This window comes from Choloepus didactylus, chromosome 15, assembly GCF_015220235.1.
Source record: "Choloepus didactylus isolate mChoDid1 chromosome 15, mChoDid1.pri, whole genome shotgun sequence".
Taxonomy (NCBI): Eukaryota; Metazoa; Chordata; class Mammalia; order Pilosa; family Megalonychidae; genus Choloepus; species Choloepus didactylus.
The window spans coordinates 76,911,286-76,934,134 of NC_051321.1; the positions used below are offsets into that span (position 1 = coordinate 76,911,286).

General features: G+C 46.3%; 1 long non-coding RNA gene across 2 annotated transcripts in view; it reads left to right on the forward strand.

The window, feature by feature from the left end:
- The first annotated feature begins 208 nt into the window (after positions 1 to 208).
- LOC119510429 overlaps positions 209 to 22,849 on the forward strand; it is a 47,913-nt gene continuing 25,272 nt past the window's right edge. The window contains exons 1-2 of one of the 2 annotated variants that reach the window (XR_005211924.1): positions 209 to 402; positions 11,988 to 12,014. This is a non-coding gene — a long non-coding RNA (uncharacterized LOC119510429). Of the gene's footprint in view, positions 403 to 955; positions 1,097 to 11,987; positions 12,015 to 22,849 lie in introns of those variants that run through there. The other variant, XR_005211925.1, reaches the window with a different exon arrangement.

Below are 22,849 nucleotides of genomic sequence, written 5' to 3' on the forward strand. Positions count from 1 at the left end.
GGCAGGGCTGGGACGCTAGAGCCATAGAGGACCCAGGTGACTGACAAGGGGTGTCTTATTTGAGGATGTGAGCGTTCCTTTCTGGAGTCCTGCTCTGTGCCAGTATCTGTGCTTTACACATCTTACCTCCCTACATCTCAACAACAGCCCTGCAAAAGAATACGATCATCCCCATCATACAGAAGAGGAAAGGGATGTCAAGTCCCACAACTTGGAAGTGATGGAGCCATGTTCCACTCCTGGTGTGTCTGATGCAAAGCCCAGCGACTGACCAAGTGGCTCCTGCAGAAAGCTCCAAGGCTCCAGGGGAAAAGCACCTCAGCAGACACAGGCCTTGCCATGTGGTGTCGGGAAGAACAGAGCCCCAGGGGACCTGAGCCTCACAGTGACTGGCAAAGGCAGGTAGGCTCAAGGGCTTATTTAATTTTGTCTGAAGTTAGCTGAACAAGGACAGTGTCTGCCTGCTCTTTGGGGTGAGACTGATCAATGGAACTGAAAGAACAGCATTTTGCGCCCTATTCTCCGCGGGGGACCTAATTATATATTGACCTAATCTGGATGGAAGAACCAATATAGTGGGTGGCTGAATAGAGCCTCAAAGAGATGAACTGTACCATTTAGATTTAAAAAAATGAGTTTTAACAGGAGTAACTCCTAAGCTCACCATTAGCTCCCTAACATCAGATAGACAGGTACCAGCCAGAAGGTAGGGAGCTGCAGGGCCTGCCAGAAAAACGCTGGAGAGTTTTGGTCTCAATGCTCATGAGATCGTGTGCTCTAGTAGGACAAACAGCTGAGCCAGAGAAAATCTGGGCATGGTTTTGCTCTACTCTGAGCTTGGTAGATCTCATCTGGTGGGCTGGGTTGTGTTCTAGGCACTGTTCAGATGATGTTCAGCCAAATAGTGGAAGTACAGAGAAGTCATTCATTTTCACTCAACAAGTATCATTGAGCATTTGCTGTGTCGAGCACTCATGGGATTTCCTAATCTAATGTAAGAGACTGATAATAAAGAAGTCTGGAAATAATGAACAAGAGTGATTCAGATGCTGCTATAAGCACTTGAAGAAGTGGAACTAGGAGGATATGTCAGAAGGTAACCAGCGGGTTGGTTGGAGGCTATTTTAGATTAGGGGCCAGCCTCTTTGAGGAGGTACGAAGGATGAGAAGGAGTCAGCCAGGTGGAGATCCAGGAAAAGGAAACAAGGAGTATATAGTTGGGGCAGGAATGAACTTGGTGTGTTTGAAGAAGAGAAATAGACTTGGGCTTTATTCCCAGAGCAGTGGGAGGCATGGTGGGGATTGCTAGCTCCTCACTGAGCTTGCTGCATCCTCCTCTGGGCATCTGACTCATACGTGCTTCCAGACCACCTTGCGGTTAGACATGACTATCTGACTAGGTTTCGGCTGATAGAATGTGGGTGCATGTAATAGGTGCCACTTCTAGTCCCGACCCCTAAAAATTCCCCATACCTATTTCTACATCCTTTCTCCTTTTGTGGCTTGATGCAAATGAGCAAGGTGACATTAGGAGACATTGAAAAAAGTGTTTATTTTTTAGAAGGGCAGGTCAAGATTCCCATTTTGGACACTTTATGCTTTAGATGCCAATTAGATATCATGGGAAGACTGAATTCATGTATCATCACATATGTGATATATATCAATATCATATTATATATGTGTTTATATACATAATACATATATATTTCAATTTATTCAACTTATTTTCAGTTGGATATCTGAGTCTGCAGCTCAGTGGAGAAGTCCAAGCTGGAGATAAACTGCTTGCAGTCTCAGGCATAGAGATATGATTGAAGCCAGTGGCAGACAGAGGAGGTTTGAGGACGTTCAAGGCCTGGGTTGACAGCTGGCATCCAAAGAGCTGGAATCAGCCAAGGACACTGAGTGGTATCAGCCAGTGAGGTAGAAGGAAACTAGATACTTTTGGAGAGTTTTAGATTGAAAAAAAAAAGGAAAAAAATAAATCAGAATGGTTACAAGTGTCAGAATCATAATACAAGAGATTTTGAAAGAAGAACACTACTAGTATTTTTGGAGTGCTTAGTGTGTTAAGGCTTATTCTTGCATTGTGCACAGAACTTGAAGAAATATCTTTCTTTTTACATTCTCCATTTTATAAAAATTTCTAACATTTAGTGAGTGCTTAAAAGGAGTGAGGAATTGTATTCACATTATACACAAAACTCTCTGAGGTATCTTCTCTATTAAATTCTTTTTACAGAAGAATCATTCAAGTAGCTGGGCCAAGGCCATGTCAAGTAGCCAAAATACATTCACCCCACTTCCATGTGACTTCAGAGTCTTTGCTGTTAAAAGCACCAGGCAAGGCTGCCTCCATGGGGCCCTGGGATTGGAGGAAAGAACGAGGGGCACTTAGCAGAGACACTTTCTGAAGGGTCCCCACTTGGAAGCAGATAGAAGACTGCTCTATGCAGTGGCAGACAGCAGACCCTGGGCCAGGCCGGGGGCTCCTGAGAAGATTTCATTTGACACTGGAAGCCGTTCCCAGTAACTAGGAGTCGTTGAGAGAACCCAGGTAGGGTAGATGTTCCTGTCACCTGCAGGCAGATGCAGGTGAGCCACATTCAGGGAGGTGTGGAGGTCTGCTCTTGCTACTGGGGTCTGAGCTCTGTGTCCTTCAATGCTTTCTGGGACTTGAAATGTAATCTAAATATTACAGTCTACCCCCCTCCCCCAAACACCCCAGTTTCTCTTCCTGAATCTTCAGACTTGCTTAAATCAAAATCAGCCAATCAATAAGCTGTAATTTGGTGCAGGCTGCATGGTCATTGCTGTGTAGGACTGTACTGGGCACTTATTATTTGCCAGATGCTGTGTTTGTTAGGCCTGTCCGAATCATCCTTTGAAGTAGGTATTATTATCCCCATTTAAAGTAGGGAAATTTCAGTTAGTTGAAGTTGCAGAGTCACGGTTCAAATTCTAGCTTACCTGACCCCAGAGCTTGTCCCCAGAGTTGTGCATTCCTGTTCTAGTTTGCTAATGCTGCAGAATGCAAAACACCAGAGATGGATAGGCTTTTATAAAACGGGGGTTTATTTCACTACACAGTTACAGTCTTAAGGCCACAAAGCATCCAAGGCAACACCTCAGCAATCGGGTACCTTCACCGGAGGATGGCCAATGGCGTCCGGAAAACCTCTGCTAGCTAGGAAGGCAGCTGGCGTCTGCTCCAAAGCTCTGGCCTCAAAACGGCTTTCTCCCAGGACGTTCCTCTCCAGCAAGCTTGCTCCTCCTCAAAACATCACTCCCAGCTGCACTCACTGAGTTCCCTCTCTCTGAGTCAGCTTATTTATATGGCTTCACTGATCAAGGCCCACCCCAAATGGGCGGGGCCATGCCTCCATGAGAACATCTCATCAAAACCATTACCCACAGCTGGGTGGGGCACATTCCAAGCAAATCTAACCAGCACCAAAACCACAAAGATAATGGCATTTGGGGGACACAATACATTCAAACCGGCACAATTCCCCTGACCAGACCTCAGGATTGTAGGCTAATGGACATGCTGTCTTGTCAGCCTCACTGCTTAATTGCTGTGATTTTCCCCTTAAGCCATCAGGAATAAATGCCTAGGTATCAATATTCTGGTGAAAGCCCAATAGCAGAAACATTAGCTGAAGAATAAGGTTCTCCTGGCTTGAACACCCTGCCCATGTCTACAGTCCCAGTATTTAGGTTGCCCCCGACTCAGGGCTCAGGCTGGGTTGGAGGAGGGTATGCAGTGTACCCACCATTCTAAAAGACTTGAATAAATAACTCGAATCTTCAGCTTTATGGTGTTTTTTTAATACCTCGTCTGTGACTGTTCCATTTGCAAAATGTTCCCTCCCTCATCTCATGATTTTCATATCAGGCCTGGGGCCACAGAGGCACATGCTATTGTTCCACTTTTACAAGTGAGGAGACTAACACCCAGAGAGGTTGAGTAAAATGCCCAAAGCTACACAGCCAGTTAACGGCAGAACAGGGACGCCCAAATGCTTTCTGCTCTACCACGCTACTGATCTGAAGTCCTCAGTCCACTGACTGGCACCCTGCTCGCGGGCCCTGAGAGAGGAGTCCAACCTCCTTCCAGAGTTGGAGAGGCAAGTGTTGGAGGAGGAAAAAATGGAGACAGCAGTGATCTGTTTCTCTCTGCGAAACACTGTGCAAAATTTGATTACCCCCAGATTCCAAACCAAGCCTGGCAGCTGGGCTAGTGCCTCATTCTGAGGCTTGCCCATGCATGGAGGAAAATGGGATATTGAAGGCATATAAGGCATTATCACCACATTAATGCAGGAGCTTGGAGTGATTATGCTGTGAAATTTACCTGGCAGCTCAGCAGTGAAATTGCAGCTAATTAATTTTGCCTGACTTTATGCAATCCTCCTCATTCTTAATCCCCTCTCTCTGCTCTTTGCCAGAAGATGAGTTGAGGGGGATGTGGATAGAAATGTGATGTGTCACTTGCAAAGTAGCTTCTATGTGTGGCTGCCTGGCATTTACCCTGTAACCCACACTGGGTTTTCAAGCAATAGACATTCTCTTCTTATGGGGCTTGGGTGGAAAGAAAGCTGGCAGCTCTTATGGAGGCAGCTTCCAGCAGGACTGCAGTGGAATTGAAACTAAGGAGGTGGAGGAGGAGGAAGGTGAGGGTGGCTTAAGAGTCTGGCTGTGCAGATGTGATGGAGAAATTCTGAGAAGTTTTAGAGCTGGAAAGGTTCTTAGAAGTCATCTATTCTAGTCTTCACTTGGAAGCTTTAACTCAATTTGGACTGAACTCTGGGAACCTAACCTGTAGGGGGTGAGCTTGGGCAGGAACCCAGAGGACCATTGTCCAATGCTTGGTAAAGCCTCAGGATTGGGGGCAACATTTGCAGGGTTCAGGAACAGCATCTGAGACAGGCAGGCTGTTTATATTCTAACTGAACCCTGACTGACCATCTCTAGGGAGTCTGGCTGGTGGAGGTATCCCTAATAGGCTAAATCAGGGTTTGGCATCCTGGGTTGGTGCACCTTCCATGGTCTCAAGCTTAGGGAACAGAGTAGCAGAGGACCCTCCAGCTGTGACTACACAGCCCTTTTGAGGAACCTTGTGGACTTTTTGCTGATCCAAATCAGGGTCCTTTCTAGACTGAAGCCATTTCTCAGACTTACCTTTTCTTCTGCAGGGTGCTGTCTTTTTTAGTGTTCCCATCAGCCATGTTGCCCCATAGCCTGGGATAATGATAAGAAGCAGGGTTCCCACATCTCCCCATTCTTGCTGCCCTGGTCACTCGTCTCTGCTCCTTTAGGAATTATTCCCTCCAAGCATTTCTTCTAATCCCCAGAGCAACTGCTGGAGTCACAGGCCCCTGCAGCATTTGGGGGTCCCTGAGTGAGCAGCCACTGCCTCCCATGCAGAAAGGGAGGGTCTGGTGGGGGCACTGTGCTTGCCTGCAGCAGAAAGAGCCAGGCTTTAGCCATCTAGAGAGACATGAGGTGCCTTCAGAATTGTTCCCTGCTCCTCCTCCCATTACTCCCTTCCAGGTCCCTGGTGGTCAGGAGGGAGCACATCACCTTAGGGAGAACATCCTGCACTACAGGGCCCCCTGGGCATGAAGATGCCGGTGACCCCCAAGACAAGGCCCATGGAGGCCACGGCTTTCCACCCTTGGTGTGGATCAGTTTGCTTTTGTACTGAGTTCAGAGAGGGGGGCATTGCAGGAAGAGGGAAAGGCAGAGGGGCTGGAAAAAGTACGGCATATTTGGAGAAATGGGGTGTGGTTCTGTATGATTGCATAAGGATAGGAGAGACAAAGGAAATTAGCAAGTAAATAGGCCTACAGTGGTCAGCTTTCAAAGGGCCGCATTTGCCGAGATAAGGAATTTGGATTTAGAAGTTTTGGGGAAATCACCAAAAGTTTTTTCTCCATTGGATTTTTTAATGTAATAACTTTATTTTAGAACAGTTTTAGATTTACCAAAAATGGCAAAGATAGTAGAGAGAATTCCCATATATTCACAACCAGTTTCCCCTATTATTAACATTTTACATTAGTATGGGTACACTTGTCACAATTAATACACCGATATTGATACTTTATTAATGATAATGTCCATAGCGTATTCAGATTCCCTTAGTTTTTACTGAGTGTCTTTATTCTGTTCCAGGATCCCATCCGGGATGCACATCACATTCAGTTATTATGTCCATTTAGGCCCCCCTAGGCTGTGGCAGCTTCTCAGATCCATTGCAGTGTTTTAAATAGGGGAGCTGCGTGGTCAGATTTGAGGTGTGGGAAACTTTGGGATGACAGTGATAGAGAGTGGTGTCCTGGAAGAGATAGACCTCAGGGTGTAAAGTAGGACCGATTTACTTGCTCAGCTCAGGCTCAGAGCCTCAGTCTGTGGAACAGGAACCAGGGGAGGTGGGAGGGCTGCCTCCCCCTCCCCCATCCCCACAGCCCCCGCCCCCACGCGCTAGGTCCATGCTCTACCCTGCCAGAAGCAGTGTCAAGAAATTTGTCCCTTTAGATTTTCAGATTTATTATTCAGATATGGTTTTCTTTATCATAATTTAATCTTTATTGTCTGTCACTATCTCCTTTTTATTCTGTAGTTAGTATATTTTAATCTTCTCATTTTTTTTTTCTTGATCAGTCTTGCCAGAGTTTTATATTGTTGATTTCTTTAAAGAATGAGCTTTTGGCATTATAAATATCTTTTTTTGTTGTTCCCAATTTTATTTATTTTTGATTACCTATATTATTTTCTTCTTTTCTATTCCTTTTGTTTGCTCTTGTTATATTTTTTGCAACTTCTTGAACTGAATGTGTTTTCCATTTTTCTTTTTCTTGATAAATTTATGAGTATCTGAAAAGTTCTGCTGTAGTTGTTCCACAAATTTTGAAATGAAGTGTTTTACTTTTACTGAGTTTTAAGTATTTACTCATTTTCTTTATGAATTTCTTAGCCCCCAAATTATCAGTAATATGTAATTCTGTTTCCCAGTACATGGGATTTAAAGTCTAATGTTTTTGTTATTAATTTCTAATGCTATTGTGTTATGTACAGAAAATAGCCTCTGTGATAAAGAGTCTTTAGAATTTATTGACACTTTCTTTGGACTTTATCATGGTCACTTTTTTGGGTGTATGTTTAATGTTTGACTAAAAATATTGCATATTCTATATTTAATTGGTATGAGTTCTCTGTATTTAATTGCTTGAAATTGTTAATTGCATTATTCAAATATTCTATTATATTTTTGCTTTTTTTTCTCCTACTTTATCAGTTTCTGAGAGGGCATATTAAATTCTCAGCTGTAATTTTTGATTATGTATTTCCACAGTTCTGTTATTGCTTTATATATTTAGAAATATATTTTTAGGTGCCTAACATCATATAATGATGATTATTTTTTCTTATTCTGCCATTCTCTTTGATCAATGTGTTACATTTCTCTTTGTCTCTTGATTTCCATTTTATCAGATATTAAGATTGTTTCCCTAGCTTTCTTTTCCTTCCTATTTGCCTAGTGTTTCTTTCCCTATCTTTTACTTTTTAGCTTTTTTCTGTTTTTTTGTTGCAAGTGTATCTATCTTAGACAATAAATTGTTAGACATTGTTTTCTCTAATCCAATCTGGGAGTCTCATTTTAAGTTGGTAAATTTAACCCATCTGGATTTTTTGTTATTACCATCAGATTAGAAATTATTCCTGCCATCTCATGTCATATTTTCCATTTGTCTTGTGTGTTTTTCCTCTTTGCCTTTTTTCACTGGATTGGTGAGCTCTCTTTGGACAAAACCTGAGGAATCCCTGAATTATGGAGAGCCTGAGGGAACCGATGAGAGAAGGAAACCTGCAGGCAAAACTCACACAGGAGAGGACTGCCAGGAAGTGGGAGCACTCTGCCCTGCTCAGCCCCTGGAGGACGCAGGCCCTGGGAACAGGAGGGATGATTTATTGGGCTACCCATGAAAGAGCAGCCAAGGCTAGGCAGGTGGTGTGCTCACATGCTGCCCACAGTTGGCCTGGGGGAAATGACGGGTATTTACCCACAGAGGGAAGGGTAAGAGGCAGAGACTTGAAGAGGGAGGCAAGGCAATGCCTGATGGCTGGAAAGGAGGAGTTCCTGTGGCCCTCAAACCAAGTTCCTGGATCATTCCACCCCAAAGCCAAGCCACTTAAAAAATTATTTATTTGTTTAAATTAGAGCAGTGATAGATTTACAGAAAAATCATGCATGAAGTATAGAATTCCCATTGTTCTAGTTTGCTAATGCTGCCAGAATGCAAAACACCAGAGATGGATTGGCTTTTATAAAAGGGGGTTTATTTGGTTACACAGTTACAGTCTTAAGGCCATAAAGTGTCCAAGGTAACACATCAGCAATTGGGTATATTCGCTGGAGGATGGCCAATGGTGTCCAGAAAACCTCTGTTAGCTGGGAAGGCACATGGCTGGCGTCTGCTCCAAAGTTCTGGTTTCAAAATGGCTTTCTCCCAGGACATTTCTCTCTAGGCTGCAGTTTCTCAAAAATGTCACTCTTAGTTGCACTTGGGATATTTGTCCTCTCTCAGCTTCTCTGGAGCAAGAGCCTGCTTTCAACAGCCGTCTTCAAACTGCCTCTCATCTGCAGCTCCTGTGCTTTCTTCAAAGTGTCTCTCTTGGCTGTAGCTCCTCTTCAAAACATCACTCACAGCTGCACTGAATTCCCTCTGCCCGTCAGCTCATTTATATAGCTCCACTGATCAAGGCCCAACCTGAATGGGTGGGGCCATGCCTCCATGGAAATATCTCATCAGACTTATCACCTACAGTTGGGTGGGGCTCATTTCCATGCAAATCTAATCAGCACCAAAACATCTGCCCCACAAGACTGCATCAAAGAATATGGCTTTTTCTGGGGGACATAATACATTCAAACTGGCACACCTGTATACCCCCGTCTCCCTGACCCCCCCAGTTTTCCTGTTATGAACACTTTGCATTAGTGGTCCAGCCACATCTTACTGATCTCATGCTCCATTCACTCCTCCCTTCTGTGGATCCTCTTCCCATGGGAAAGCCGCTACTTCAAGTGGGGAAGTAAGAATTAAGAAAGGGAGATTGAAGAAAGCCTGCATCATTACCATCTGAAAAATTCTCCGAAGTCCTAATTTGGAGTGGGTATAATTTGTGCTGTAATAAAGGTTGTATAGATATGATTAAGCAGTGGCCCTTTCAAAGTCCAGCCAAACTCCTGGAATTTGAGTGATTTTAAGTGTTTTTATGATGGGAAGGAGCAACCAGTCCCACATCAAGATGCCCCTGTTTGAGCTGATGCACTTGTTTTGGTTAATTTTGTGGTTATTTAGCTGTGATTTTGTGACATTTCATAGGAACAGCCCAGAACAACTACAAATCATGCTCTTCTCAGCTGGGCAGAAGTCTGGGAATTAAAGCACCATTTGCTGCTCATTATTTAATTGATTAGGGAGCTTATTTATTGATAAGGATTGCTTTACCCACAGTAATATGAAGTTGGTTTTTTAATGAGACAGTCACAGAATATGGAGTTTTCTCCATGGTGGGGACAATGTGGAGAGAGGGTAAAGGCATGGGCTTTAGATTCAGGATGACTTGAATTTGAATCCTACCTCCGTCACTTATTTGCTGGGTGACTTTGGCAAGTTAGATGACCTCCGTGCATCTCAGTTATCTTCTTTATAGAACAGGGGTGCTAGCATCCGACACATGGGGTTGTTGTAAAGAGTAAACGGGATAAAGCATAGAAGACACCTGGTTTGAAGTAGGTGTTCAATCACGGTTACTTCTCTTCTGTGCTAGAGAGGTTGTGTTGGAAAAAGAACAGCAACTGGAAGCAGAGAAGCTTGATTCAGCACCATGTCAGTCTTTCCAGCTCAACTGCTTCACTTCCCTGGGCCTCAGTTGCCTCATCTGTAAAAAAGAGGATTAATATAATTTTGTTCTCTAAGAACCTCTAGCTGATTCTATGAGGCCCCAACTCATAATATGGTTGAAAGCCCTTTAAGAGCTACAAAATCCTCCTAGTTATTGTGATGCAGGAGGATGAGTGTGAATGGGCAAGAAGGGCATGGTGTGGGGAAGACATTTATTCAATAGTCAATGGATGTTTGTTAGTGTGACTTGAAACTGTACCCTCTATGGGAGTTGGGACCATGTGGAGGAGTGTCTGGAGGTGGGATTTACTCTGGGGTTAATTCAGAGGAGGGCTTTGGGATCCTTCTGGAAGGGAGTGGATCACGAGGGAAGGCAGGACCATGGTGCATGTGCCTAGCTTCAGGCCAGAGGGCACATGGCAGGAGGCATGAGGTGGGTTTCCGAGCAAGAGTGCCCTGTTTTCTACACCTTTGTGGCTGACGTCCAATCCCTAAAGTAAGCGGCTATAAATAGGCTGTGTCTTTATGGTCTCCTGAAACCTAGCAGTGAATCTGACAACAAGCAGTCCATCAGTAATAAAATTTGAATTAAGGAATATTGAGCATGTCTCATCAGGGCACAGAAAATTCAAGGCACTAATAGATTTGGGATTGGGGATGACTAATAGAAGCCATCTCAGGTACTCCCCAATTGTACCTGCTATTGTAACACATGCTTCACATCTAGATGCTGACAGGCTGGCTTACATAGAGCTACCTAATTCATCTCCCAGAGGCATCACTCTGTTTGTGTAATCACTCTGCTTTAGAACATTCAGGAACTCCCAATTGCATCTGCTAAATTTCTCAAACTTCCCTGATAACAAGAATCAACAGAATATCAGGTCTTGTCCCCAGAATTCCAAACCAATACAGCCATCCATTTTTTTAACGAGCACTCTGAATAATTCTTAACCTCAAGCAAAGTTGAGGAGACTTCAGAATATAGTCCAAACTCATCAACCTAAGACTGGAGAATCCAAGAAATCTGGTCTGCAGAGAGAATATGTAGATGTTCAGGGAGAGGTGGAGATATAAGAGAGAAAGGAAAGTCCTACCAATTTTCCACTCGTCATGAGATACCTTATAATATTCTTATAATAAACACCTTCTGTATTTTACCTGCAATAACTAGAGTAGGCTTCTATAACATGCAGCCAAAGACTCTTGACTAATATAGGAAGGACCTTAAGAGGTCATCATCCTATTGTCAAATGTATGCAGACTGGTGAACTTACCGTCTCTGACCCTGTCTCATAGGGCTCGCTGCTCTCTCCTCTTTCCTTGTCTTCCCTCCACCCTCTATTCCCGTTCTTAACTTCAGAGTATGGAATTTAGACCTGACCATATTGCAGAGTAACCATGATCCAGTCCAAACTCCTCTCTGCTGCCTGAATTTGTCCTAGACAACCCTCAGCATGTCCTTGTGTGTCTCCCATCTCTGCTTGGACACCTTAAATGATGACAAATTCACTACATTGCAAGGCAATCTTCAACTTTTAAAGTGTTCCAGGAGTTCTTTCATTTCTCTTCATTGAATCTAACTTTGGTCTCTGAAATGACCCTGAACAATTTTTTTTTCTCTTTTTTGCATTATGTTTCAGCTATCAGAGTTCAGATATAATGTGTGTTTAGTTTTCTTTTCTGTAAACTAAGCTTCTCCTGAGCCTTTAAAGCAAAATTCCTCACATTATTATTTTGAGTCAGTTTAACTTGGTTGCTTTTCTTTGGAAATGCCCTAGTTTGGCAATTTTCCTCTTAAGGTGAGCACAGTCCTCCATGCAGGTTCTGCTCAGAAAGCTGACACCTGCTTTACTTGGGCATCAAAAGTTTGTTGAGCTAAATGTATATGAGTGTATGTAATTGTGTGTGTGTGTGTGTGTGTGTGTGTGTGTGTGTAGTATATGACACATTAGCCCAAGCATTCTTTGAGTCTACATTTGCCGAATGGCTACTTTGTAATAGGAATATCACAGTGCTAACTCACAGGCCCTTCTGGTCAACCACAACCTCTAACTCTTTCTGCAGGTGCTGTTGCCAAGCCAGGTCTAACAGGTAAAGTCCTTTATTTCTACCCTGGGGCAGAAGTATTTATGTCTGCAATTAGAATAGCTCCAGGTTTGAATCCCAGTGCCTGGGTTCTGGTGCCAGCTCTGGATTGGCTCACATTTTGGACTTGGGTTCTACTTTCCTCTTGTTGGGCCTCAGACATTTTCTCTTTTATAACACAGAAGTCTGGGATCATAATATTAGCTCCCAACCAAACTCTGGTCCTTGTAAGAGCCTGTGGAAGGGATGGAGGTGGGAGGGGGTTGAGAATGACACTCGCTGGGAGAGACACAGTTTCTGGTAATGTCCCCACCTCCCATGGCAGCTGCTGGGAAGAGGCAGCATCTTTTTTTTTACCAGAAGTTGCTCTGACATCAAAAGTGCAACAGCTGCACCTAGACCTGCCAGCCTCCCTTTTCCTGGACAAAGAACTTCCAGCCAACCATCCTTTATAAGCCCTGCTGTTCCCATGACTCAGGGCTGTCACCATTTTCTTAGGCTTTAGCCCACCTGTGCAAGGCTGGACACTAACGCTCCTTTTGATCAAAAAAAAAAAGAAAGTGCAACAGCTGCTCTCGAGGCTGCTTCTGCCTCTTCTGCTGTTGTCTCCTGTCTGGACCCCCAGATACCTGAGACAGGGCAGACAGGTGGCCAGCAGACAAGGAAGGTCCTGCCCTAGAGCCTCAAGGGCATTGTGCTGCTTATGACCCTGACCGTCACAGTACAGGTGAATCCCGTCAGCTTTGTCAGAGTGGCTCTACCCCCGAGTTACATCAGGAAGGCAGGGGGATAGGGCAGACTGGAAGGGCCTAGGCCTTAAAAGCTAAACACGTGCCCAACGTCCCCACCACTGGGTGGACTCTTGGGACTGGTTATTATCCTAGCCAGACTGTGAAAGAAGTCCTCCATCTCTTGACTCCCAAGAGGAATATAATGTCAGAGTAGAAGTTCCCTGAGCTGGAGCTGGGAGGCAGCGTCCTTCGGCCTCAGCAGTGGAGAGTGGAAGCTGGAGGGGCAAAGAGTCAGGCAGATAACATTTTGACCTAGTTTGGTTTTCTCTCCTTTGAAGTTCTAATCTTGTCAAGTGCTACTGAGGTTTGATTTCCCATCCTGGGATCTGGGTAAAGCTGGTAGAGGCAGAGCCTCGTGGAGAAGCCCAGGGGTAGGGCCAGACAGGATGGGCTTGGGGCAGCCCGAGGCAGACAGTCTGAGGCCGGTTCATACCCCATAGGGAGTGCCACGGCCAGGGCTGGAAGAACAGTATCAGTTCTAGAATCCACAGGAGCCTGGGGGACCCAGGCAGGGTCAAGGCTAGACCCTCATCTGTTCCAGGTGCCAGTGGACCCCTTTTCCTTGGCATTCCGTGGCATGGGTGAGGACAGTCGGTTTAAGGCTGCAGTTTCTGGCTGGACAAGTAGGGCTGAATTTGGTGTCTCTATAGCCAATGTTAGGGGCTTCTAGGCCCCACTAGCTTGAAAAGTCCTTTGGCAATTTAGAGAATAGGTACCCAAGACAAGCTGAGGATGCCAGTAGATCTATGAGCTCATGTCAGACAGGGGCATTGAGGAAGAAGCTCCAGGGATGCAGGGGGCTCTGGTATTCTGTTGGCAGCCACTGTCCTTCCCTGCCTCCCTCCCCCGCCCCCAATCCTTTGCCACCCCCCGCCCCAGCCCAGACTCCGGGGATCTGCAGTGTTTGTGGCATGTGCTGTCATCTTGGTGGAGGCGCAGATGGAGAAGTAATCAAGCAGCACCGTTTGTTTTTTGGAAGCAACAGAACAGAAAACCTCGTGTCATTTTAACAAAGAAGGAATGAAACAGCAGGCAATTAGGCAGGAGTGTATCAATTAGTGAGCCAGAAAAATGCTTTATAGTATTTTGATGATTCAACACTGTCATAACAAAAACAAAATTAAAAAACAAACCCCCAAACAAATACCAAAAAGTCCACAGAAATTGTTAAATAATCACTTCATTTAAATGCAGTTAACATACGAAAAGCCATTTCGTAGGGAAGAGAGCTAATATAATGTGATTGTGTTCTTGGTTTGTAAAAAGAATACAGTTGTGTGGATTCCCATCTTGTGTTCCCCTCTCAACATAGTCCCCTTCTGGCTAACAATCTACTATGACCTTCCGCCCACCTCTCAGCCTGGAAAATGTAGTTGAGTCTTCACACTGAGCTGGGCACAGACACGGAGCTGTTTGTCCTTCCTTGGCCAGACCAAGGGGGAAGTGACCTGGAATTGTGTGAGGTATGTCTTTCGCAAGTAGATAAGGAAAAAGGCTGTGTTTGGTCATGATCGCGCCTTGGATTTGAATCCCAGCTTTGACATGCACTAGGAGAAGATACCTTAGCCTTTTAGAGATCCAGTATCCTCATTTGTAAATCAGAATATTCCTACTCTACAAGGTCATTTTCAGGATCAAATAAAAAAAAATACATTAAAAAGCTCACGATATACAGTAGGTGCTAAACAAATATTTCTCTTTCCTCCTCAGAGCTTCAGTCTTGACAATAGCTTCTATCTCTTGGAGTGCCAATCAATGGCGGCATTTTACATCCCAGCTTGCCTTACAAGTAATAGTAAGGGCCATTTGGCCACATGGCAATTACAGCCTTGCTTGATGGTAACTCAAGTTGTTTTCTTTAGAGAACACCTTCCTTGTTTCCACAAGAGTTTTGCCTCCAGATAAAGCCTGTGCAAGGAATTTTTGTTCTGAGTGGAGGATGCATAACAGATTTCTAGCTGCTTTGTATGTATTTGTTGCCTTAGGTTCTTTAATTCTCAACTACGGTAAAGATGTTCAATGCACACAGAGCTAACTAGTATTAGAGCAGAGTCATTCATTTATTCATCCATCCATTCATTCATTCATTCACTCACTCATTCATTCTACATCGTGCTCTCCAGACAGGATGTTTGTGAGAGTGGAATAAGGGGACATGGGGTAGGGGGAGGTTGGGGTGTGCCTGGAAGTGTGAAGAGGAGGTTGCAGAGATGAAGTTGTCCTCCTGGTGGGATAATTGTTAGTATTCGTGCTCAAGAGCAATGTTTGTCAAGTGCCAGATCATTGGTTCCCACAGAGAGCTCCACATCCATTCAGAGATGCCTCCTTGCAACTTGTCCCTCAGCTTTGGAGCAGGTGGGGTGGAAGCTAAGCTTTGGAGGAAGGCAGAGTTAGCGAAGGGCTGAGGCTGCCTGGACATGCCTGTGGAAGTTCGAGCACAATTCCAAGACATGTGCTGGGGCTGGGCTGGCCTGGTTCTGTGTGATACTCATGCTATTAGGATCATGAAAAATGTATTTATTCATACACTCGATACCCACAGTGCCTCCATTCACACAAACCCACGTGGCCAGAACACCAGGACCGCAGAGCTGGATAGCCACTAGAAGTCACTTAGGCAGCACGATCATGATACAAGTGAGGAAACTGAGACCCATGGTGGGGGGTGGGGGGGAGTTCACAGGTCCAAGACCACTCGGAGAGCTGGAGGGAGGACCCAGTGACCCCTGCTGTCCCTTCCCCCTCACTACTCCCCATCCCACACAATGCCATCCCTTAGACACAAGCACTCCCAGTTCTCTAACTCTTCCTTCTAGTATTTACCTTTATTTTTCTGAATTCCAAGGTTAGACTGATATTTCTTAATTTACCAGTTTAGGCAAATATCTGTTGACTTCTTGTCAGGTAGATGTGGAGTCAGCTCTCCTATACTTCCTGTCCCCCCTTTTAGCCTCCTGATCCACCAAAATCCTCTCAATTGAATGAAAAACACTTTACTACAGGTCAAGTAGGTCCTATGAATGCATTTTCTTTCTTGTACAATTTTTAATTTTCCTAGAATTAAAAATTGCACACTATTTTTCATTTGCACAGTCTAGTGATACACCCATCATCGTTTTCCCCCATCGGATCCGTCACAGCCTTGGCAGACAGGTGTCCCCAAATGAGAGCTGCTTTTTCTGCCATGTCTGGGATCATCCTGATTTCAAGTCTCAATAACCGGGGGTTCCCAGTCCTCACCAGTCTTGTTGGGATGCTAACAGGAGTCTCCTGCATTGCAGGGGTCCCTGCCCTCCCCGCTCACCCAGGGCCCATGCTCCTGGTGCAGGCTCGCCCTCCTTCCAGGTACTTCCAGGAGTTCCAGGGTATTTCCCACACATACTCACCAAGGTATCTGCTCTGGCCTCTCCTGCTGTGTGGCTGCGTCTGACTGAGCTGCCTGCTTCTCTGCTCCCTCCCATTCCCACCGTAAACCAGCGTCTCCTTCCGGTGCTGCAGACCCCTGCCAGATACTGCCGTCTACTCTGAGACCTCATGATGCCAGCAGAGCATTGCATTGTGGTAAAATGGGCTGGGGGCTTCCTCCTCTTTCGGTTACCCCATTATATATTTTAACCCTGGGGCTGGGCCCACCACTGCCCTGGCTCCTAAGGACATTCCACCTTGGTCAGGGATAAGGTCTATGCTTTGGGCTCCCATCTCCACCTAAACACACCTGCTTTGGTAGAAACACACTGGAGAACTGCAGTGTCCTTAGGCAGGCATCTGTGTCTTGGAGTCTTTGTTTCTGCTTGGGATACCCCCAGGGCATCCGTGAGAAGGGAGAGGAAGTACACAGAAAACAGATCCGTTAATACTTTGAGTCTAACCTGCCTCAGGGCCAAGGTAGGTGCCGCCAATGCTGGGTCTTCAGAGCTGTTAGGGGAAGGCTGCTGTCTGATTTGATTCTTGTTCTCTTTAGGAGTCAGATACAAGTTCCTGGGTCTGGTCTCGGGCCGATTGTACAATGTCTGTATGATCTTCTGTTCCTGGGTCAACCGTGTACTGAGCAGGCATTCTTTCCCAGGAAGTCTGCAGTCTCAGTTTACCAATCTCTCTGACAGGATCCCAGCTCAGGCTCACACTGAGACCCGAAACACTTTATTTCAATGATACAAGTTTCTGAATTATTTAAATTTTTTTATGAAATGATACCATTTTCCATAGAAAATCTATTAAATGCACAATTAAATATGATTATATTAAAGTCTTTATAAAATTTTTCATATACATAAATTCATAAATGAGAAACAACTTTAAAAAAATCATATTTTGGGTCAGAAAAATGGCCACCTTGCCCGCAAGGAGTCATCACAGCAGCCTCCCACCCCAGCTCTGACCCGACCGGCTGCAGCTGCCTGAGTCCCTGCTCTCTTTGCCTCCAGGGAAGTTGCCATCAAGCAGATGGATGAGCAGTTCTCAGTTTTAGAGGGAATTTACTTCAGCAACCCCAGAGCAGATTGAGAAACAAATGTTTCTGTTATGAGACTCTCAGGCCATCGTAAACTTGAGCCTCTCTTTAGAGCCCACGGAGGAGTGGCCCTGCCCTTCCGTAACCCCTGAGCTGGGCATGGTGGTCGATGAGTCGTTTCCTCCGCTGGGAGGACTTGGTGCCTCTCCATGAGGACGGGGAGAAGCAGAGATTCAGGCAGTCTTCCCTGAGGGGCTCAGTGTGGACTGTGCAGTGTGGATGATTCGAGTCCACTCAGTTCAGTGCCCACAGGGAGCCTGGTGCTGTGGTGGAAGACAGATGTGTCAGTCCCTGCCAGGCCCTGCCCGCTCTAGGTGGGAGCCCTGCCCCTCTGCCCGCCGGCCCTTCCCAGGTGGGTCCACACCTCTTGATCCCATGGAGCAGCAGCTGATTTTATTTTACTATGATGGAAAAGAACAGGCTTATAGGGAACGAGCAGCAAGAGAAAAACGGCAGGGAAAAAAAACCAACCAGTGTTCATTAAATGAAATAGTGTAGATCTTGGTGTTTCAGGGATAATATCCCTGTTTCTGTTAAGGCTCTGAGAGTCAGTGCTATGTAGGAATTTATTATGTTTCAGAGATTTTGTGAAATCTCATTAAGTGGGAAGTTTATGGAACTGCCCAGAACTCCATCTCAAAAGGGCTGTTTTCCTGTACCCGTCATAGAGGAAGTTGTGTGCTCCCATAGTATTTGAGAACTTGAGATTATCTTCTGATATACGTTTCCCAATTGTCACAGTCTGCTGTGATGTGGGTACAGCATGCGCTTACTTAGGCAGGTGTCCAATAATCACTAGCCCCCTTCTCTATCTCACTAAGAACCTACAACAGACGCATCCCCTTGTGCACAACATCCTGCATCAGCCTAACAGATGAGGAAAGAGATGCTTAAAGAGTTTAAGTACTTAGCGCAGCTTACCAAAGGATGACAGTGAGGACCACCTGGGAGGGGGTGGTTAGAGTCCTGAAGAGAGAACAAGTAAGAACAGCACAGATAAGGAAATGGACAATCCTGCTACTGATTGATCTCACAGAAGATCCAGATGCAGATATGCATGCCCACAGCACGGGCTTTCTGCAGAAGGCAAAGCTCTCCTCCTCCACTGGTGTCGGGGTGGAGGGAGGAGACGGGCGGGGGATGCAGGAGAGGTGGCCCCAGGAAGCGGGGTCGCTGGTGCTGCGGCCAGAGAGGAGATTTTCCGTTTCTCCAGCAGGTGGCGCCATCCAGCTGGTTATCCAAGGAGAGCCAGTAATGGCTAGAAAGTGTCTGGTCGGCTTGAGGCCTTCTCCTTCCCAGTCTACAGGGCTCCTGCCCCTTCTTTTCTGGGAACTGAGAAAGAGCATTCTTGTCCTTACCTGGAAAAGTTGACCCGGATGTGTGGATTTGCAGGAGAGAAGGAGAGCTTTGGCATGGCCCCTGGGCTCACTGGCAGGGGTGAGTGGTGGGCAGAGCTCCCGAGCCAGCTAGAATGCTGTGCTTGCCCCTTGCAGCCTGGAGCTGTCTCCGGAGTGGGGTGAGAGGAGCATCCCCCCAGCAACTGCTCAATTCCATTTCCTGTGAGGCTGACACTGAGATGTGGAGAGTCTTGGCGTAAGCCAATCAATTATAAGCATTTTCCTAAATAGAACCACTTGAACTTGAATTAATATATCTAGAGGGCTTGGGAAGCCCTTCCGGTCTTTTTCACCCTGGTACTCATCTCTTTGCACTACACAGTGTCAGCAGAGTGTGGCAGTTGCAGGCACAGATGATGGAATCGAATCTTGACACCTCTAGGACTTGCTGTGTGACTTGAGAAAGCTTCTTAACTCCTCTGTGCCTCAGAGTTCTCCTCTGTAAAATGGGGATGGTAGTGGTTTTTATCTCATGGGTTTATTATGAGGAGTAAGTTAAACATAAAGCCCTCAGAACAGCACCTGACATGTAGCTATTGTATCTTAGTGGCTGTTGTTATAGTCAGCTGTGCACAGCGCAATTGTTAAAACTAGGTTCATGTAACACCAATACCCAACATGCAGTAGGTTCCCAGTAAATGCTGAGTTGGACTTAAATGGGAAAAAAGAGCTTCTAGCAGGGAGTGGGGAGTGGGAGAGTGTACACCTGTGACTGGAGGGCATCAACCAGGGCCACAGAGTGCCCCCCCTTCCAGAGAGGGACCTGCTCTCCGAGCCACCAGTGCTCAGGGCAACTCTGAAGAGCTGATGTGAGAGGGCGGGGGGTGGGTGTGAGTGCACCCATCTTGGTTTACGCGTGGGAAACAGAAGCAGGGTCCAGCTGTGAGGAAAGGGCTGCTGGGAACCACCCAAGAGCACACTGAACCAGCCTGGGCTGAGAAAACCAGGGACTGGAGACCACAGTGGGCCACATAAGGGCCAGGGCAGGGAAGGAGGTTTGGCTGGGCACTCAGAAGGCCGCTGAGGGCCCCTGTCTCCTTTGTCACTCCCTCTATCTGATTTGGGACAGAGCAGCAGACCCAGATGCAGGGCTGATAGAACAAATGGAACAACCTCTCTGTGCCCCACCTGCCAGAACAATAGGCCCCTCCTGGAGGCCCTTTGCCAGGACAGGGGTTACCCCTTTAATTGCTAGATTAATTGCATGGTTGGGGAGGGGCATTTTTCAGGGAGAAGTCTGAGCACCCAGGCCAGGGGGAGGGTGGCTTGGGGCAGTAGTTTTTTGCCAGCCAGCTCAGAGGTATTTAAAATATCTAACAACCAGCAAGTCTGTGCCCGTGTGACCTAGCTGGAGCCGGTCCTGGCTCTTCCCTTCTCTTCCTGGGCCTGGGCGAGGCCATCTCTCTAGCCAGCTGACTCTCAGTGGCCTGAGGGAGCCGGGTGGCACCAGGAAGGCAGGCACTGACTGGCCTCTGCATTATCATCTCATAGAAACCGGGACCCTGAACGGGTCAGGGAGTGACACCTGGTGGTGGAGGCCAACTGGCCCTGTACTCAGACGACCTGACTTCGAATCTTGACTCCACCAATTCCAAGCTGTGTGACCTTGAGCAAGTTACTTGACCTCTCTCTGTCAGCTCAACTTCCTTTCTAAAATGAGGGCAATAACAGTGCCTCCCTCATGAAAGGCAGTGAGCAATTTGTCACTATTTGGAATCACTATTTGGATCAGTATTCAATAAACATTCATTTTTATCATTAATTACACATTAAATTTGCATAATCTACAAAAGGATATATACATGTTTGGGAAGAAACTTTGTCAGGCCTCTGGCCCTGGCGGTATGAGCTGGAAAACCTGGGAATCAGAGAGGGTAAGTGTCACTCAGGCCACTGGAATGATTCTCACATGCGAGTCTAAGGGTATAGAATGCTTTGCTATGGTAATCCAGTTTCTTTCCCCCTTTCCCACATCCAAGCAAGATGCTTGGGCTCTGATCACCAAGGATGAAGTAGAACCAAAAGCAGAAAAAGTTATCCAATATTGACGGCTATTTCCAAAGGTCTTTGCCTCAAAGGGGAGAGAGGAGCACGTGTTGGCTGGAACAAACAGGGAGAAGGATTTCCCTGAGATGAGAGGGGTCCGAGGTGAGGCGAGAAGCGAGGGGCTGGAGAGATCTTGGCTGTGGACAAACCTGGGCTGACCCAGGGAGCCCACTGCTGTGTTTACCATGAACCCCATTTCTGCAGGCTCAGCTGCTTCTGGGGCTATTTTTTGCTGCAGGGATCCAGGCCACTGCAAGAGCCTTTCCTCCAGAACTTGGTCAGCAATGAATGGCCACAGCAGCTGCCTGCCACAAACACCTTCTTCTCCCAGTGCTGCAGGCGTGTGAGGGATTTATGTACTGACTGCCCTGCTTCTGGTGGAAATGGAACAACTCAGAACTTGCTACCTATTACCTAGAAGTCATTTCCCATAAAACTGTTCCCTTCGTTCTATCATCAACCAGGCTTTCCAGCAGCAGCTGAGGGGTTGGCTGTTTAACTGTCTCGTGCTCACGGACAAGTGTGCTTCGACTGTGCCTGTGTGAGAGTCTGGCTTGCATCCATGAGTTCTGGAATCTTATTTGTGCTGTTCTCATTATTTACATGGTTATTAGATTCTACGCTGCTTGTGGGGCTGGGTTCCCAGCTTTGCCACCTCAGTGCTCCAGAGCCCACCTGAACTGAGTTTAAGCCTTTACTCCGCCAAGCCCGTGATCGACTATTTGTCACATATAACCCAGCATGCGCGAGTTCAGTCTGATTCTTTCTGGGACCCTTAATGGAGGAAAGAAATGACACACTGGACTGAGCAGGAAGCCAGGTCCCTGGTGGGATGGGTGGGTCTGGGGTACACCAGGAGCCTGAGGAACCTGGAGGGGAAGTGGCCCGGGCTCCCCAATTCAGATTTCTCTTATTTCACTGCAAGGGCTGCTGTGGAGTCCCCCAACACTCAGAGTGAAGCAGAAGAGTCCACGCTATACAAGTTTCTTTCTTTAAAATTTTGTAGGTCCCTTTCCTTTTTGTCTCCATGTGTTTTCAACATTGTGTAACAATGACTGGTGTTATCTGTCATTTGGGGACTAAACAAGAGCCTGATCTGTCAGTTAATGGGCCACTTGGGCAAAGCCTGGGAAACTGTTCCCCAAAGCCTGGCTCAGGGCCCTGGGACGGGTGACGCCACCAGGGGACTCTCACCCTGGGACCCCACGACGAGGTGGGGGAGGGCGTGGGGAGGAAGAAAAGGCATCGACAGTCAAGCCCCCATTGGTTGCTATGGCAACGTTCAGAAATGACTGAGATCAATAGCAGCCGTTTGAAATCTATTTGCTTTTATTTTCTCTTCGGGAACAGCTTCGGGTCTAAAAATATGAAGGGCAGGAACAGACCCCGCGGCCGGGGAGGCGGGATCAGGGGAAGCCCTGCAGGGGCCCCCGGCCGTGCCCTTCAGCCTGTTTTGTGGCCACACAATTTGGCAGCCAGCTCCACCTGAGGAGGGAAAAGTCAATAGTGATACCTGCACATTTGTGCCTCTTTTAGCTTCTGACCACTTTAATGTTCATCAGAAAGCATCGAGGAGTATAAATAGAGCTTAGGGTTGGGGAGTTGGATCTGTGATGTTGTGGATTTCTGGTGGGACCGGAAAGAACCTTGGAGGTCTATTTAGGATGCTGGGAAAATATATGAAGGCCAATGTCTGTGCCTCTAGGCAAAGAGTAAAAGTTTTATTTTTAAAATAAAACCTGGTGAGGAAAGGCTCCCATTGGGCAATGGTGGGAGCAGGGAGTGAGGGGGCTATGGACAAGCACCGTGAGGGTGGGTGGGGTGGACACCGAGAGAGTGGAGGGATTCTGGATCTATTCTGAAGTCACTGCTGGCAGAACTTTCTAAGAGATCAGCTGCAGCTTGCAATGAATTTTATATGTAATGTTAGAAGTGTAACATTATATAATTGGTATAACTATTATTGCTATAACTATTATATATAATAACTATACAATGCAAACATATAATTTGCTCAAATATGACTCAATCCCTTTCATTGTTTAAAAGCAGTCTTATTGAGCTATATTCACATACCATATTATGCATCCAACATAT